Below are 15003 nucleotides of genomic sequence, written 5' to 3' on the forward strand. Positions count from 1 at the left end.
TAGCACTATTTGAATCTCCAGAGCCCTTCACATTCATTGGTGGTGTTCAACCTGTCACGAAACCCTTTCCACATCAACTCCTTTTGCTGAGCCAAGTGCCTATGAATGTTCAGAGGATTTTGGAAAGGAGTGTGGGGTGTGCCTACAGCTCATGTGTGGAACGTGCCAGGGCTGGAAGACCTCGTTGTTGTTGTTGTTGTTGTTATATCCCGCCCTTCCTCCCAAAGGAGCCCAGGGTAGCAAACACATCAACACAATATTTTAACAACAGCAGCAATCTAAAAACAAATAATAGATAAAGACACTCTAAAAACAGTTACAGATAAAAACTTTTTTCCATCCATTGATCTCTAGGTTGCTAGGATTAGTCTCCGTCAGCCATCAAATGCCTGGATAAACAGGAATGTTTTTAAATTCCTCCTGAAAGTCAATAATGAGGGAGAGAGGTGCACTGTACTGGGGAGGACCTTCCATAAATGGCTTGTCTGCCATTACTGATCTTCTCATCAAGGAACCCCAGATAAGCTTCCAAGGAACCCCAGTGCTCCCCAGAACGCAGTTATTACTGACCTACAGTATCACAATAATCCTTGCAAGAACCTTGTGAGGTAGGTCAGTATTACGATCTTCAAATTACAGATGGGGGGAGACCTAGGTCTGCAATAATTCTCTTCCAGACACAAGTACAAATGCTGCTTTTTTTATAGGGTCCTAGATGGCTTAGGCCTGAGAGGTTATCTCTCCCCTTTTGTCTGCTATGATCTCTTGAGATCCTCTGAGTGTGCATTTGTGTGCATGCAGTGACATAAGTAATAATGTCACATATGCGTTGGGGACAAAGCAAAGCGACAAAGAAGCATTCCTGGTGCTTTCCCATTATGGAACTGCCTCCCACTGCAGAATTGCCAAAGTCTAAGCTTGAGCACCTTTTGAGAGCTTTGCAGCGTCTACCCATTTGGGTTCAGGTTTGCCAGAAAAGGAGGGGGCATTTCATTGAATTAGATGGTGCCTTATTTGTCTTTATTGATTTTTATGTTTATTTTTGGTTGCTTTTATTAACCTTCACCAAATGTCTGAGATGAGGCAAGCTGTGCATCATAATAAAGAAAATAAGGTCGAGAGAGGTTGGCTTGCCTAAGGTCTAGTGAGCTTATGGCTGCCGTGAAGTTTTAAGCCAGAGACTTCCTAGCTTGTTGCTACCACTGTTAGTCATCACACGAGACTTGAAATGTCTTTAGTCATTGTGGTGCTATTGCTTCACACAAAGAACATTTTGGGTTTTTTTAAGAACCTCTGAAATTGGACATTAGCAGTGGCAGCACTTCCACCTAAGCCAGCAGTGCCCAACAGTTTTTTTGTGCTTGCCAAAACTATGGTAAATGTGTTAACATTTTTGCCACATCACAAAAAAATTAACTTATTTTTTTATTATTCAAATTTTTATAAAAACAAATACAAATACAACAAAAACAATACAACAGAAAAAAAATAAAAGAAAAAGAAAAACTTGACTTCCGATTTGTTACAGATCAGCTATAAGTATATAATATATATCAAACCTGTCTCCTAGAACATACGAAATTCACTTTTTTCCAAAGTCTATCTTAATTAATCGTCAAATCCCATTATCATCATTTCATTTTTTTCTTTCAACAAAAAGTCCAAAAGAGGCTTTCATTCCTTAAGAAATGTATCTGTCGTTTTTTCTCTAATAAGACATGTCAATTTGTCCATCTCAACTAAGTCCATTAATTTCAATAGCCATTCTTCCATTGTTGGTATCGATTCCATTTTCCACTTTTGTGCTGCCGTGATCATATATAATATTATTCTTCCATATTTCTTTTCCTTTTGTTTATCCATAAAACCCAATAAAAAAAATTCTGGTTTTGACTGAATATTAATCTTTAAGATTTTTTGCATCATCCTACCTATCTGTGCCCAAAATAATTTTGCCTGTTTACACGACCACCACATATGATAAAAAGATCCTTCTTGTTGTTTACATTTCCAACATACATTATGTCAGGCCCAGGATGTGACTCAAGAACCAGACCAACGGCTGTAGTTAATTCGTGTTTTATTAGGGTAATGTCCAAACAAAGACTGTGTTTTCTCATGAAGCAATACAGGGATACAGGTCCTGCGGCATTGGGAGAAAGTTGACAGAGCAAGGGACTTCTTCCCGCCTGTTCTTTAAGAAGGGGCCAAACGGGCGCGCAATCTTTCGCTCCTCCTTAACTGCCCCTCAGGTACTGCCCGCCTTCCCCTCCTTCTCTCCTGTCTTTTCAGCTGTCTGCGTGTGCGCGGTGAGGGGGGAAGCATCACCCCCTCCTCTTCTGAAGTTTCCGATTCCAGGATGAGGGATAGGGGAGGGGCTGATGGTAAACTGCCTCCCCGCTTTTCGGCTGTGAGCAGCCCTCCCTCTTTCCCCTCTTGCTCTGAAAGAGGGGGAGGCGTGAGAATGTCCAGGGAGGGCTCAGGCTCCCCGTCGCTAAGCGACCTTATCACTGGCAGTTCCTCTGTTTCGTCTTCGCTCCAAAGGGGGGAAGTTCCTCCCCCTTCCCTCTGCCATCCATCCGAATACTCTTCTCCCAACTCTCCGGGATCCAGGTCCCCAGGATTGGGACCCCAGCTCTGCCTTCCGACACATTAGAAACATTACTATACATTTTTGACAACTTTTCTGGAGTCATATACCAACGATACATCATTTTATAAAAATTTTCTTTAAGATTATAGCATAATGTAAATTTCAAACCTTTTTTCCACATATTTTCCCATTGATCCATTTGTATATTATAACCAAATTTTTTTGCCCACTTAACCATACACTCTTTTACTTGTTCTTCTTCCATGTCCATTTTTAATAAAAATTTATACATTTTTGCAATTATGCATTCATCATTTGTACACAAACCTATTTCAAAATCAGATTTATTTATTTCAAACCCATACATTTTCTTGTCCGTTTTAAATCTTTCTAACAATTGTAAATAGGCAAACCATTGTGAACTATATCCTTCCTTTATTAGTTGTTCTCTCTCTTTCATTATATATTCACCATGCACATTTTCTAATAGTTCTTGGTAAGTTAACCATTTCTCTTTTCCAGCCATTTCTCTTCTATAAAATGCTTCTTGACTTGAAACACATAGTGGTATTTTCGCAAAAAAACTTTTAGACAACAGAAGTATCGATTAAATACTGTTCAAAAAGCAAGGGATTTCTTGAGAAAAGCCTCAAAAGACGCACTTCCGGGAAGGGTGACTTAGCCTGTGCCTGCTTTTGAGACGGGCTCCTGCCTCAAAAGAAGCTTATTCAGATATATCAGTCAGTTTTTTCTTTTTTTTTTGACTGATTAAACTTCTCCCGGGTAGGGAGAAACGAAGAGATTAACCTCAAAGCCTATTTTTGTTGGGACGACCAGATCTCATTAATTTATGGGACGAGGTCCAGCCGACGAAGGTGGGACGGATTTTCAACAGCAAGCTCTATCTGGAAAAGCGAACGTTCACCTTATCTTCTAAGAGAGAACGCACTAACAGGCAAGCACCCTTCTTTCTATATTTTTCTTTTACTTGACTTAAATTGTTGCTGTTTAAAAGAGATTTGCCAGATTGATCAGTTTTTGACATCTCACTGGGGAGCCGTAACTTCTCTCTGCTACGCACTAATTAATAGCTTATCTCTGTTTTTGTTGCAAAAAGCTGTCCTGGATTTGCATTCTAAAGATATACACAGAAGAGGGATTTCTATTCCAGATTTTTATTTTGAAAAATATTATACTGTTTTGAGACTACTCTCTTTTTGGTCTATTTTATTTTGACGAATCTGTTTCTTGACGATTGCCATTAATTGTTTCGATCCTGGGAACTGCATTTTGTTTACTTAACTATTGGAGAGATAAGGCTGTCTGCTCTGTTTATACTGTGATGTCACCAAGTTTGGAGTATTAACCCAATTGTTGCTGAAATAAGAAGTGGTTTTCCTATATTTTTCTTTTAAAATGGCAATTAAGAAAGTGGCTGAAAATCTGGAAATAACTATGTTTCAGAAAATAATGGATGAGATTGAGATAATGAAAATTGAATTGAGTAAAATGAAGCAGGAGATTAAAGATATAAGGGTCCCTGTGAGAGAGGTGACCCTGGAAGGGGTCCCTGTGAGAGAGGAGACCCCGGAGATTGGAACAGGGGTCCCTGTGAGAGAGGTGACCCTGGAGACTGGAATAGGGGTCCCTGTGAGAGAGGAGATCCCGGAGATTGGAACCAACGTGGAACAGGAACAAGATTTGGAGTCTATGGACTTTAGAAATAAAATCTATTGTTTGGAACTCAATGTTATCTCTGAAGAAATGAATGAAGATTCTAGAGATAAAGTTATCAATGGCATGGATAATCTTCTGGACTGGAATGATGTGATGGAGCCCAATATAGAGAAAATCTATGGAATTAACTGCAGCCATGTGACAATGGAAAAACTTTTAAGAGATGACCCAGTGTATTTTGAAAAAAAGAACAGAGATATGATTTTACAGCAGTATTTCAGCAACCTATTCAGAATGGATGGCAAGAAAATATTTGGGATAGAGGTAATCCCCATCAGACTCTTACTATATGACTATGGCTTTGACAGCAAGATTATTATGGAATACTGATAATGGAAGATTGGATATTGAAATTACTGGACTTAACAAGACTACTGAAGATGGAAGATGGAAAATGGAACTAATAGAGATAATAGAACAATGGCTACTGAAATTATTGAACCTAACAGATTCTGATGTGATGGATTAATTGAAATGTTTATTTTGACTATGGTTATGACAATAAGATTATCATAATTAGTAATGAGATGGATTAATCGATATGCTTATCTGGAAAAAAAAATTGATAGATATATTTCTTAAAGAATTGAAACCTCTCTTTGACTTTTTGTGGAAAGAATAAAGTAATGTTTATGAGATTTGATGATTAAGTAAGATAACTACTGGAGGAAAGTGATTTTATAATATGACTTAAGAGACAGGATTGTTATATATTATAGACTTATAACTGATTTGATCTTTGACAAATGGGAAGTCAATATTTTACTCTTTATTTTTTATTTTTGTTTTTTTTTTTTCTTTTTTTCTTTTTGCTTAACTATTTTTGATTTTGTTTTTTGTCTTTGAATGTTTTATGATTTTGTCTTGTATGTTTTATGAAAATCTGAATAAAAATTATTGAAAAAAAAAAAAAAAAAGAGAAAAGCCTCAAAAGACATGGAAGAAGATAAACTCAAAGATATGGATATAATTCCTGGGAAACAAAGTCAACAGAAACAGGTAGAGGAAGAAAAGGATGATGATGGATCAAAGGGAGCAACAGGCACAGACTTTTCTAAAATACATGCTTAAAAATGGATTACAAATATCTAACTTGGAATATAAATGGAGCTAATTCGTCGCAGAAGAAAAAGTATTTCATTATTTGAAAAAATTAAAATTGGATATAATTTGTTTACAAGAAACTCATATTAAGAAGAAAGATTCTAAATATTTAATTTGTAAAAATTTGGGTGAAGAATTTATTTCGGCAGGATTAAAAAAAAAATGGTGTGGTTCTTTATATTAATTCACAATTGTCTCCTAAATTGATATTATTGGATGATAGTGGCAGATTTGTGGGAGTTGAAATCACCATTCAGGGTACAAAAATTTTGATAGTGGGCATTTATGCTCCTAATGAAGATAAAACAAGGTTTTATACTGGACTTATGGAAAAACTATCAGAGTTTGTATATGATCATTGGTGTGTCATGGGTGATTGGAATGGGGTAATTTCACCAAAAATGGATAGACTTTCTGAGAAAAATATTAAAGAGACACAGGGCAAATTGCCGAACATCTGTTTCGAATTGATGGAAAATTTAGAATTGGTGGATGCTTGGAGATATATAAATGACAATGCAAAGGAATTTACTTATTTTTCAGAAAGACATAAAACATTTTCGAGGATTGATATGATTTGGATGTCTAAAAATTTAGTGAAAGATATTTCCAAGATGGATGTGTTACCAAAAACCTTTTCGGATCATAATCCAGTGATATTGACTTTAAAAAAAAAAAATCTTGGATTTAGATGGAGACTAAATGAATCTTTATTACAGAATGATAAAATAGTGCAGGAATGTAAGAAGAAATTAAAAGAGTTTTTTGAACACAATTTACATAAAGGAACAGATGAAAATATTGTTTGGGATACAAGTAAAGCATTTATGAGGGGATATTTTATTAAATGTAATTCTGAATTAAAAAAGAAGAAACAACAGAAAATGCAATTGATCTTGGAAGAAATAAAACAAAAAGAGGAAGAATTGAAAAAGAATCCAACTAAAGCTTCTACTGTAAATCAAATTAAAATGTTACAGAAACAAGTGTCAATGTTGACAGTTAGAGAAATTGAAAGAAATTAAATTTTGCTAAACAAAGGACTTTTGAATTTGCAAATAAACCGGGGAAATTGCTAGCATATAAATTAAGAAAAGAACGACAAAAAAAATCTTATTTTAAAGATACAAGAAGGAGATGAGATGTTGACAGACAATTTAAAAATCCAAAGGGTTTTCCATCAATATTATTCAACTTTGTACAAGTGTCAGGAAATTCCCTCAGAAAAAATACAAGAGTATATATCCAAACAGAATTTGCCCAAAATTACAGATCTTCAGAGACAAGCTATTAATGGTCCTATTACGTCAAGAGAAATATCTGAGGCTATAAGTAAAATTAAATTAGGAAAGGCGCCAGGACCGGATGGACTATCAGCAATGTATTACAAATGCTTGGAGGAGGAACTTTTACTACCTTTACAGTATACAATGAATTCTATTTTACAAGAGGGGAAGATACCGGATAGTTGGAAAAATGCCAATATAACATTAATACCTAAAGAGGAGCAGGATTTAACTAAAACAAAAAATTATCAGCCAATATCTTTACTGAATAATGACTATAAAATTTTTACAATGATTTTGGCTGAAAGAATGAAAATAATATTGCAACAATTTATTCAGGAAGATCAAGCGGGGTTTTTACCTAAAAGACAATTATGTGATAACGTCAGGAATGTTTTGAATGTGTTGGAATATCTAGAACAACGAAATGACATACAAGCTGCTTTGATTTTCTTGGATGCTGAGAAAGCATTTGATAATTTGAATTGGAAATTTATGTTTAAGGTTCTAGAGCAAATGGACTTTGGAGATAATTTTATAAAATGGATCAGATCGATTTATACATCACAGAAGGCACAGATAATTTTCAATGGGGATTTAACGGACTCATGTGAAATACAAAAGGGTACAAGACAGGGATGTCCATTGTCCCCCCTTCTATTTATTCTGGTTTTAGAAGTGCTGCTTAGAGACATAAGGCAAGACAAAAGGAATAAAGATAAAAAAAGAGGAATATAAATTGAGAGCATTTGCTGATGACTTGATAATTGTATTAGAAAATCCCTTGGAAGGAATCAAAGTATTGATGGATAAATTAGAAGAATTTGGACCATTAGCAGGATTTAAGATCAATAATCAAAAAACGAAGATGCTGGTGAAAAATTTATCTTTAAGAGATCAAAAAGAGTTAATGGAGAAGATAGATTTTAAAATAGAAGGTGAAATATTTAGGTATCATTATGACAAATAAAAATTCAAAGTTGTTTCATAATAATTATGAAAAACTATGGACAGAGATTAAGAAAGATTTGTTAAGATGGGATAAATTACAGTTGTCATTAATGGGTAGAATATCTGTAATAAAAATGAATGTATTGCCGAGAATGATGTTTCTATTTCAAACAATACCTGTCATATCTTCTGATCTACCTTTCAAACAATGGCAAAAAGATATTTCTAAATTTGTTTGGCAGGGGAAAAAACCAAGAGTTTGCTATCTAAGTAGGACAGACTGCAGGGGGGGTCAGCTCAGCTGTGGCAGAAGGAGGGTTCCGTGCTCCTCGCCTGTACTTTAATTTTGCTGTTGAAAGCTGACCTCCTGTTCCCCGACCGTTTTCATGTGATTGGGACACTTCTATATCTTTAAAAACACCAATTTGCTGCTCCTGTGGCTAGTTTGGTTCTTTATGGATGGTAAAGTAAAGGGAGAGATCTTTGCATATAGATTCCCCTTGGAGAAAGAAGCGGTCACTTGGGTTCTACACATTGCATATAAATTGTTTATAAAGAGTTAGGTGGACTTACGAACTAAATATGCATGCCAAAGGCACAAGTCCTTTTGCTTTAAAGGAAAGAAGCCTATTTTATTTTTTATTATACTTTATTGGATTTCTTATCTGTCTTTCACCATTAGGTCACGTGATGGGTTACAACAATATAAAAATGCAAGATTAAAATCAATTACAACAATTTACAATCCAAATAATAAAGTGGGTTGTAAAACTGTTTATTATAGGTGTTAAAGGCCAGGGTAAAGAGATGTGTCTTCTGCATGTGAGGAAAGCTGTACGATAAAGGTGCCAAACGCACCTCTATGCATTGATAACTTTGCTCTAATTATTATGATACATACCCCACGCAAATCACTTACCTACACTCACTGAAATCTGAAATGGTGCGCATGGAAAAGAGAGAGTGACCCTGATCCTCCACAACATCATGGGAGGCTTCTCTGCTGTGCTTCCAGTAGAGCAATGATTCTGGTGTGCCGCAAGAGGTGGCTAGGTGTGCCATGAATATTACGAAAGTATATTATTTTTATTCATAGTTTAAAATATATTAATATATTTTCAATTTTGTACATGAAGTGCACCAGAAAATTTTTATGTTTTACAGTGCACCGTGAACCAAAAAAGTTTGAGAACCACTGCAGTAGAGAGTGACGGGAGATGGTGAGGAGGTCTTTGATTACAAAGCACGGGGGTTTGTGAGAGGGTTCTGGATAGGGATGTGCTAGAATTTTGCCCAAAAATTTCCATTGATTCACTTTTTCTCTATCATTGTGGAATGGATTTTTATGTAGCGATTTTCTGTGGCTATAAAATTAAAAAAAAAATCTGCCTGTAAAATATTGATGTTAATTAACAACAATAATTTTATCAATATTTCCTTTAAAATTATCAATACTTCATTTAAAAATATTGATATTAATATCAGTATTTTTGTGAGGGGGAAAAAAGCAGCAGCTAGCGGACAAAGAAGGAACTTGAATCAATACTGGTTTGTTAGGTTGATGGAATGCTTTCGAACCAGCACCGGCCAACACATCCCTACATCAGATATAATGAAAACCTTGTCTCTTAGTGATTTTCTGTACATCAGACCTATATAACCTGACTTTGCAACACAGAGATTGCAGCCCTGGGCTGCTGCTGGGAGGAAGCGCGGGATATAAATCAAATAATAAATAAATAAATAAATAAATAAAAGTATTGAAGTTTTCAGGGGATGTCAGCCTTTGCCAACCTGGTGACCACTCCCATGTTTTGGATTACAACTTCCATCAGCCCCAGCCAACATGGCTGTGCTGGTTAGGGTGATGGAAGTTGTAGTTGAAACATCTGAAGGGCACCAGGTTGGTGAAAACTGGTATGTGCATATATTTATGTGGGATGAGGAACCATAGACCAGGGGCCAGTGTGGCCCTCCAGGCCTCTCTATCTGGCCCTTGTCTCCCTAGGCCACACATACCTCACTGGCCTTGCTTTGCGCCCTCCTTCAGTGTTTTTGCCTGACTGGAATATGTCAAACTCTAATAATGCTTATTGCTTGCCTGGACAGAGGATAGAGAGGGATGTGTGAGTGTGAAGAAACTAGCCCACTGTGAGGTACAATATACATGTATCAAAATATACATGCTCACTTTTCCCTCTGGTCCTACCCACTCCACTTTCTTATGGCCCTCAGAAGGTCGTCCAGAAGGGAATGTGACCCTTGGAGTGAAAAATGTTCCCCACTCTTGTGTTAAGGGAATATATAGTGCCAACACCACCATAGGAGCGTGGATGGTTTCATTGTGCTTTTGTCTTTGGCAGGATCAGAAAAGGGGGGAAATAGAGAGATAAATAATATATTGAAATCTTCAGTGCACAGGAAACTGGATAGGCCGACGAGCGTCTATGTCTTAAGGAGAAATCCATGTTTGTGGAAGCCCTTGGCATTATACTTAAGCTTCAGCTGGTGCCCTCAAGCAGGTTAATCAAACGACAAGGGTAGATAACTGATACCCTGAGGTCACAGGTAAACATGCAAAGACTGTACACAGAGCTGATTCACCTGACCGGCAGGCAGGCAACTATGGCCACGCCCAAGCAGACAAGGTTTCAGGTTCCGATTTCATTGTTTTGTTTGCTCCTCCATACACACACTGGATGGGTGGCATAGGTTGAAGCAGATGTGTGTAGTCAGCGTGGGTGGCTGAACTATTTCCCCCCCCCCGATTCTTCTTCTTTTAATCACTCAACATTTTAATTTTCATAAAAGTGGCAGAACATAACCTACTGGATCTTCTAGAAACATTTAATTTATTGAAAACAGATTGCAAATAAATGAAAGGTAAGTGGTTTCAAAAGAAATTGTTTTGATTATTTCTTTATATAATACTATCACTGTAATACTGGCCCACACAGTGTGTGGCCTACCAGCCATATATGGCAGCCCTTTGGAGGAGTGATAAGCTCCCTCTTTGGGCTCCTAGCCCAAGGCTGCAAGAACAGGACATGTTTTCATGCACCTAGCAGGTCACAAAGTGTGGCTGTTGGGTAGGGTGGCCAACTGGCCTGGCCTGCTCTTGCATCTTTAAGAGCAGCTTGCTGTGTGGTCATTGGTAGGTGATATTGTTTATCCTCATGCTATGAAAAGCTGCAGCTGATGATGAATTTTGCACAACACTGCTATAAAAGGCACTTGGGCGAGCCAGATTGTTCCTCCTTCCCCCTGTGCTGTCAGCTTGCCACCAACCCTATCAGCTATGTGTTTTTGTGGCTTGCCAATTGCTTGAAAACCTCCTGTCTCAGGCAGGCAGCAAAATAGAACAAAACCCGGGAAGTTGGTGACTCTGATTGTGGGCTGGGTTTGGCTTGATGAATCACAAGCTGTGGAGGCCTGGTGTAACATAAGTAGAGATGGGAGAGAAATTCAGTTCAGTTCTCATTTCAAGGAGAATCTGTCAAATCCGCATTTTCCAACGCAGTATGAGGACTGAAAGACAGCTGTCCTTTGAAATTCACACTTAATTGAATTTTACAAGGCAGTTCGCCAACCAATGTTTACAAAAATACATATGTAAGGGGAAAGTGTGCATAAAAATGAATATATGAGTGAAAATAACATAGAAAAATGCATTATATGATGAGAAAATGCTTGCAAGAACGTGTACATTAGTCAAAACTGCCTAGAAAAATGTCCATTAGGAGAAATTCACATTAAAATGCTGGAGAATTTTTATGAAGTTTTTTTTTAAAAAAACTGCAAGTTGCTGCAGAAGTGTGGAGAACTGAATTTGTGGTTGGAAAAACGTGAAACTGAGAGAACCTTGAACTGACAGATCTTTCCATCCCTGAACATAAGCCAAAAAGGCAGGCTCCTACTTTGAGGAGCTTATAATCTATCTTTTCACAGTGGGGGAGACAGCAAAGGAAGGAATGGAGAGGCAACTTTAGCAGAACCTCTTAGTAATTTTCATGACTAACCTACAATGGACTGGTCTCAAATTTCACTTGCGTATGCAACATAAATAACATGCTTTGGATCTACCTTAACAGAGTGAAAATGTATCATTCAAAAACATTTCCACAAGCTTGGAACACCAGTGACTTAACGGGCAAAAAAGACTACAAAATGTATAGAATACGTGGAGCTTAACTTCTCTTTAACCCATTGTGTCCATTTTCTGGAAATGGACTGTAACTCTGTGAGAAATGTAAGCATCATAGCTACTGAGAGCCAAATTAGATATGATAGGACAGCCATGCGTCTTTTGTTCATGTGTATACTGTGTTCACATGCAAAGTATGGTAGGGTGGGTCTATTCTTTACATGGAAAGGTGTGTGTGTGTGTGTGTTGTGTGGGGGGTGAAACCTGCACTCCCACACACATTACTTCGTGGTGCTCTGCTGGTTTTCTCCCAGCACGGCTCACTTCTGGTATCAGAGCCAGTCTGAGATGAAACTGCTTAAAGCAGCAGAGAGCACTTCCTCTTTTTCACGTAGGGAAACCTTATTCAGCTCAAGGGCCACACTTCCTTTGGGGCAAGCTTCTGAGGGCCACATGCCAGTGGTGGCAGGGGCCAAAGGAAAAAGTGGGCAGAGCAAATTTTTGTTTTGTACAGTAGACTATTTTTTACAGACACTCATATACTCCTCTATCCTCCTTCCAGACAAACGAGGCATTCTCAGTGTTCAAGGACACTTTTTAGCCAGGCAAAAACACTCAGGATGCAAAGCAGGACCAGGGAGGGCTGTGGCCTTGGGGGAGGGGTGTAGACTGGGGAGAATTCTGAGGGCCAAATAGAGAGGCCTGGAGGGCCACATTCGACCCACGGGCCTGAGGTTCCCAACCCTTCATGTAAAGAGTGCCCCCCCATCCTATCTCCCTTGTCTCTTTGGGCAGACATGTGGACAGCTGTCCTGTCATATCTAGTTTGGCCCTCAGGTATTGGCAGAACCAAAGGGGTTTTGAGTGTGGTTTCCTCTCTGGGTCTTTTCAGATGTAGTGGACCATTGTTTAGCAAGCTGGGAAGAAGTGCCAGACCCACATGTTCACTGCAGTTTTCCCTTAAGTGTGAAACAGGGAACTATGGTTTAACAGAATTGAAACCATATTAAAACGTTGGTTAGAATCCTGTTCAGTAAACTGTAGTTCTCCATTTTGGACATAACGGGGAACTGTATTGTAAGCTAACCAGGACTGAAGTGAGGAGGAAGTATGTGGGCCTGACATTAATTCCCAACATGCCAAGCTATGGAAATCTGCATCCAAACCAGGTCTCTGTCTCCAAACAAATGTCTCTTGAGATTCAGTTGGTGGCACCACAAGATGATGCCTTTCTTTTATGGATTTTTAAAGTACTCTTTCTTGAACATGTTGGGAATAAGATCGTGTCTGATTACATCCAGTTCTATTCAGGTGTGTGCTACCTGTTCTGTACCAAAGGTGTGAAGAAGACATAGCCTAGCCCCACCCTCAGATGCTGATGTGCATGCCAGTCACGCTCCCTTGCCTCTTTGCTGTCAGTCAAAATGAGGTCTGCCTCTGTACAGACAGGTGTATATCCATAGGGACAACAACACAGAATTCCTGTCTCTGCACGTGTAACTCTATATTCATGTAGCCCCTCCCTTCAGATTGATACTGAACATGTGGTAGCAGAGGGTGTGACTGACATCCATGGGGCAGGCAAATCCACATGTCACTGCTACCCCCTTCACATGTTTGGTACCCATGGGTACTCAACACCTGAATAGGACTCCTTGTTTTTGATAAACACTAGACATCATATTGGCTTCTGCTGGTATATAGAAGGGCAGAGGAAGAAATACAGAGTCCTCTGCGTACAGAACTCTCCTAGTTAATGGTTTGCTTTCAGATAAAAATATTAGAAGAGTTTGCTGGATCCCACCAAAGGTCCATCTAGTCCAGCATTCTGTTATCAATAGCACCCAGCTAGATACTTTCATGGAGCCCATAAGCAAGATATGAAGGCAGTAGTCCTCCCCTGCTATTGCCCCCACTCCCAGCAACTGGCATTCACCGGGTGTCTATTCCTGGAATTAGAACAGTGCTGACCACTGCAGAGACTTTCATAAAAGTGTGCTTAAATCTTGCTGTGTTTCGATTTGATTTTACTTCCTTTCTGCATATAGAAAACTAGCGCATCAGGGACAAGATCAGGTTGGAACCCCTGCCCTGACATGCTAGTTTTCCACAGGCAGGGAGATTGTGATGTGATGGAACATTCAAACATGTGATTCCACCTGCTGTAGTTGGAAATGGTACAGTCCCAAGATCTCTGTGCCACATGATGTGGTAAGTAGGTTTGCTGGAAGGAAGAAGGGGGAGGGGGTTCAGAGAGCCAGCAGCTCTTCAAGGCTATAATGGAAAAGGGTTGAGACTTAAGCTTTCAGGGTATGACCATACCATGCTTTGGAGTTGTAATGGCACTCTTCTGGGAGGAACATCAGTTCTGCAGTCAGTCAGCGATGGCATGGTGGAAAGGGTTAGTGAAACTTGCAGAGAAAGCAGGTTCTTTTAAAAGCAGCAACAACCAACCAAAGGACCTAGGTAAGGGAACTGGGACACATGAGCAGTTTTCCTTGTGCTGTTTTTCATATGGATTCCTCTGCTTTCTTTTCTCCTCTTTCTCATATAGCTTTGCAAATAAGTCTACAAAAGTTGCTAGTCCTCAAAAAAAATTAACTAGCCCACCTACCCACACATACCTCTATTAGTTATTCATAATATGTAGGTGATGCCTGGAAGTTTTCCTAATGTGCAGTGATGTAGTAACACATCCTTCTGTTTAATGGACTTTAGACTACACTGATATAAATAAACATCTGCTCAGATAATTCAGCAGAAACATGTCTACTGTGCCTAGGGGCAAACAGCCTACTCTTTTTAAAGGAGAGATAACCACCTATTCATTTAGTGCCAGGAAATCTGATTGTTAAATTCCTTTTTACTGGGCAAAGAATAACCTATTCACAGCTACGCTGCATAAAGTGGGATTAAGAAAGACGTTTGAATTTAGCCTCAAGCTCTGCTTGGCAAAGTACTTGACCTCTCAAGTTGCAATATGCTTTTGACTTTTCTTTTTTAAAAAAGCTTCTCCTACTAAGGCATCATGGTATGCATTCCCACCACTTAGCCTTCATAAGGGCCTGGCAGCTGCCTTGCATTCTCTGGTAACTTCCTGGCTGGAGTACTATAATGCACTCTGTGTGTGGCTACCTTTGACGACTACCTTGCTTGGAATGTTTGGTTGGTCCAGATGTGCAGCTGCC

At 38.7% G+C, this 15003-nt stretch overlaps 1 protein-coding gene across 4 annotated transcripts in view; it reads left to right on the forward strand.

Moving 5' to 3' along the window:
• CORO2A (coronin 2A) overlaps window positions 1–15003 on the forward strand; it is a 94924-nt gene that overhangs the window by 43769 nt on the left and 36152 nt on the right. Inside the window, exon 1 of one of the 4 annotated variants that reach the window (XM_061636264.1) lies at window positions 3293–3548. The exons of 2 other annotated variants lie outside the window; for them this stretch is intronic. The gene's annotated coding sequence lies outside the window, so the exon portion shown is untranslated. Of the gene's footprint in view, window positions 1–3292; window positions 3549–10486; window positions 10555–15003 lie in introns of those variants that run through there. One more of the 4 variants, XM_061636274.1, reaches the window with a different exon arrangement.

Source organism: Rhineura floridana, chromosome 1, assembly GCF_030035675.1.
Source record: "Rhineura floridana isolate rRhiFlo1 chromosome 1, rRhiFlo1.hap2, whole genome shotgun sequence".
Taxonomy (NCBI): domain Eukaryota; kingdom Metazoa; phylum Chordata; class Lepidosauria; order Squamata; family Rhineuridae; genus Rhineura; species Rhineura floridana.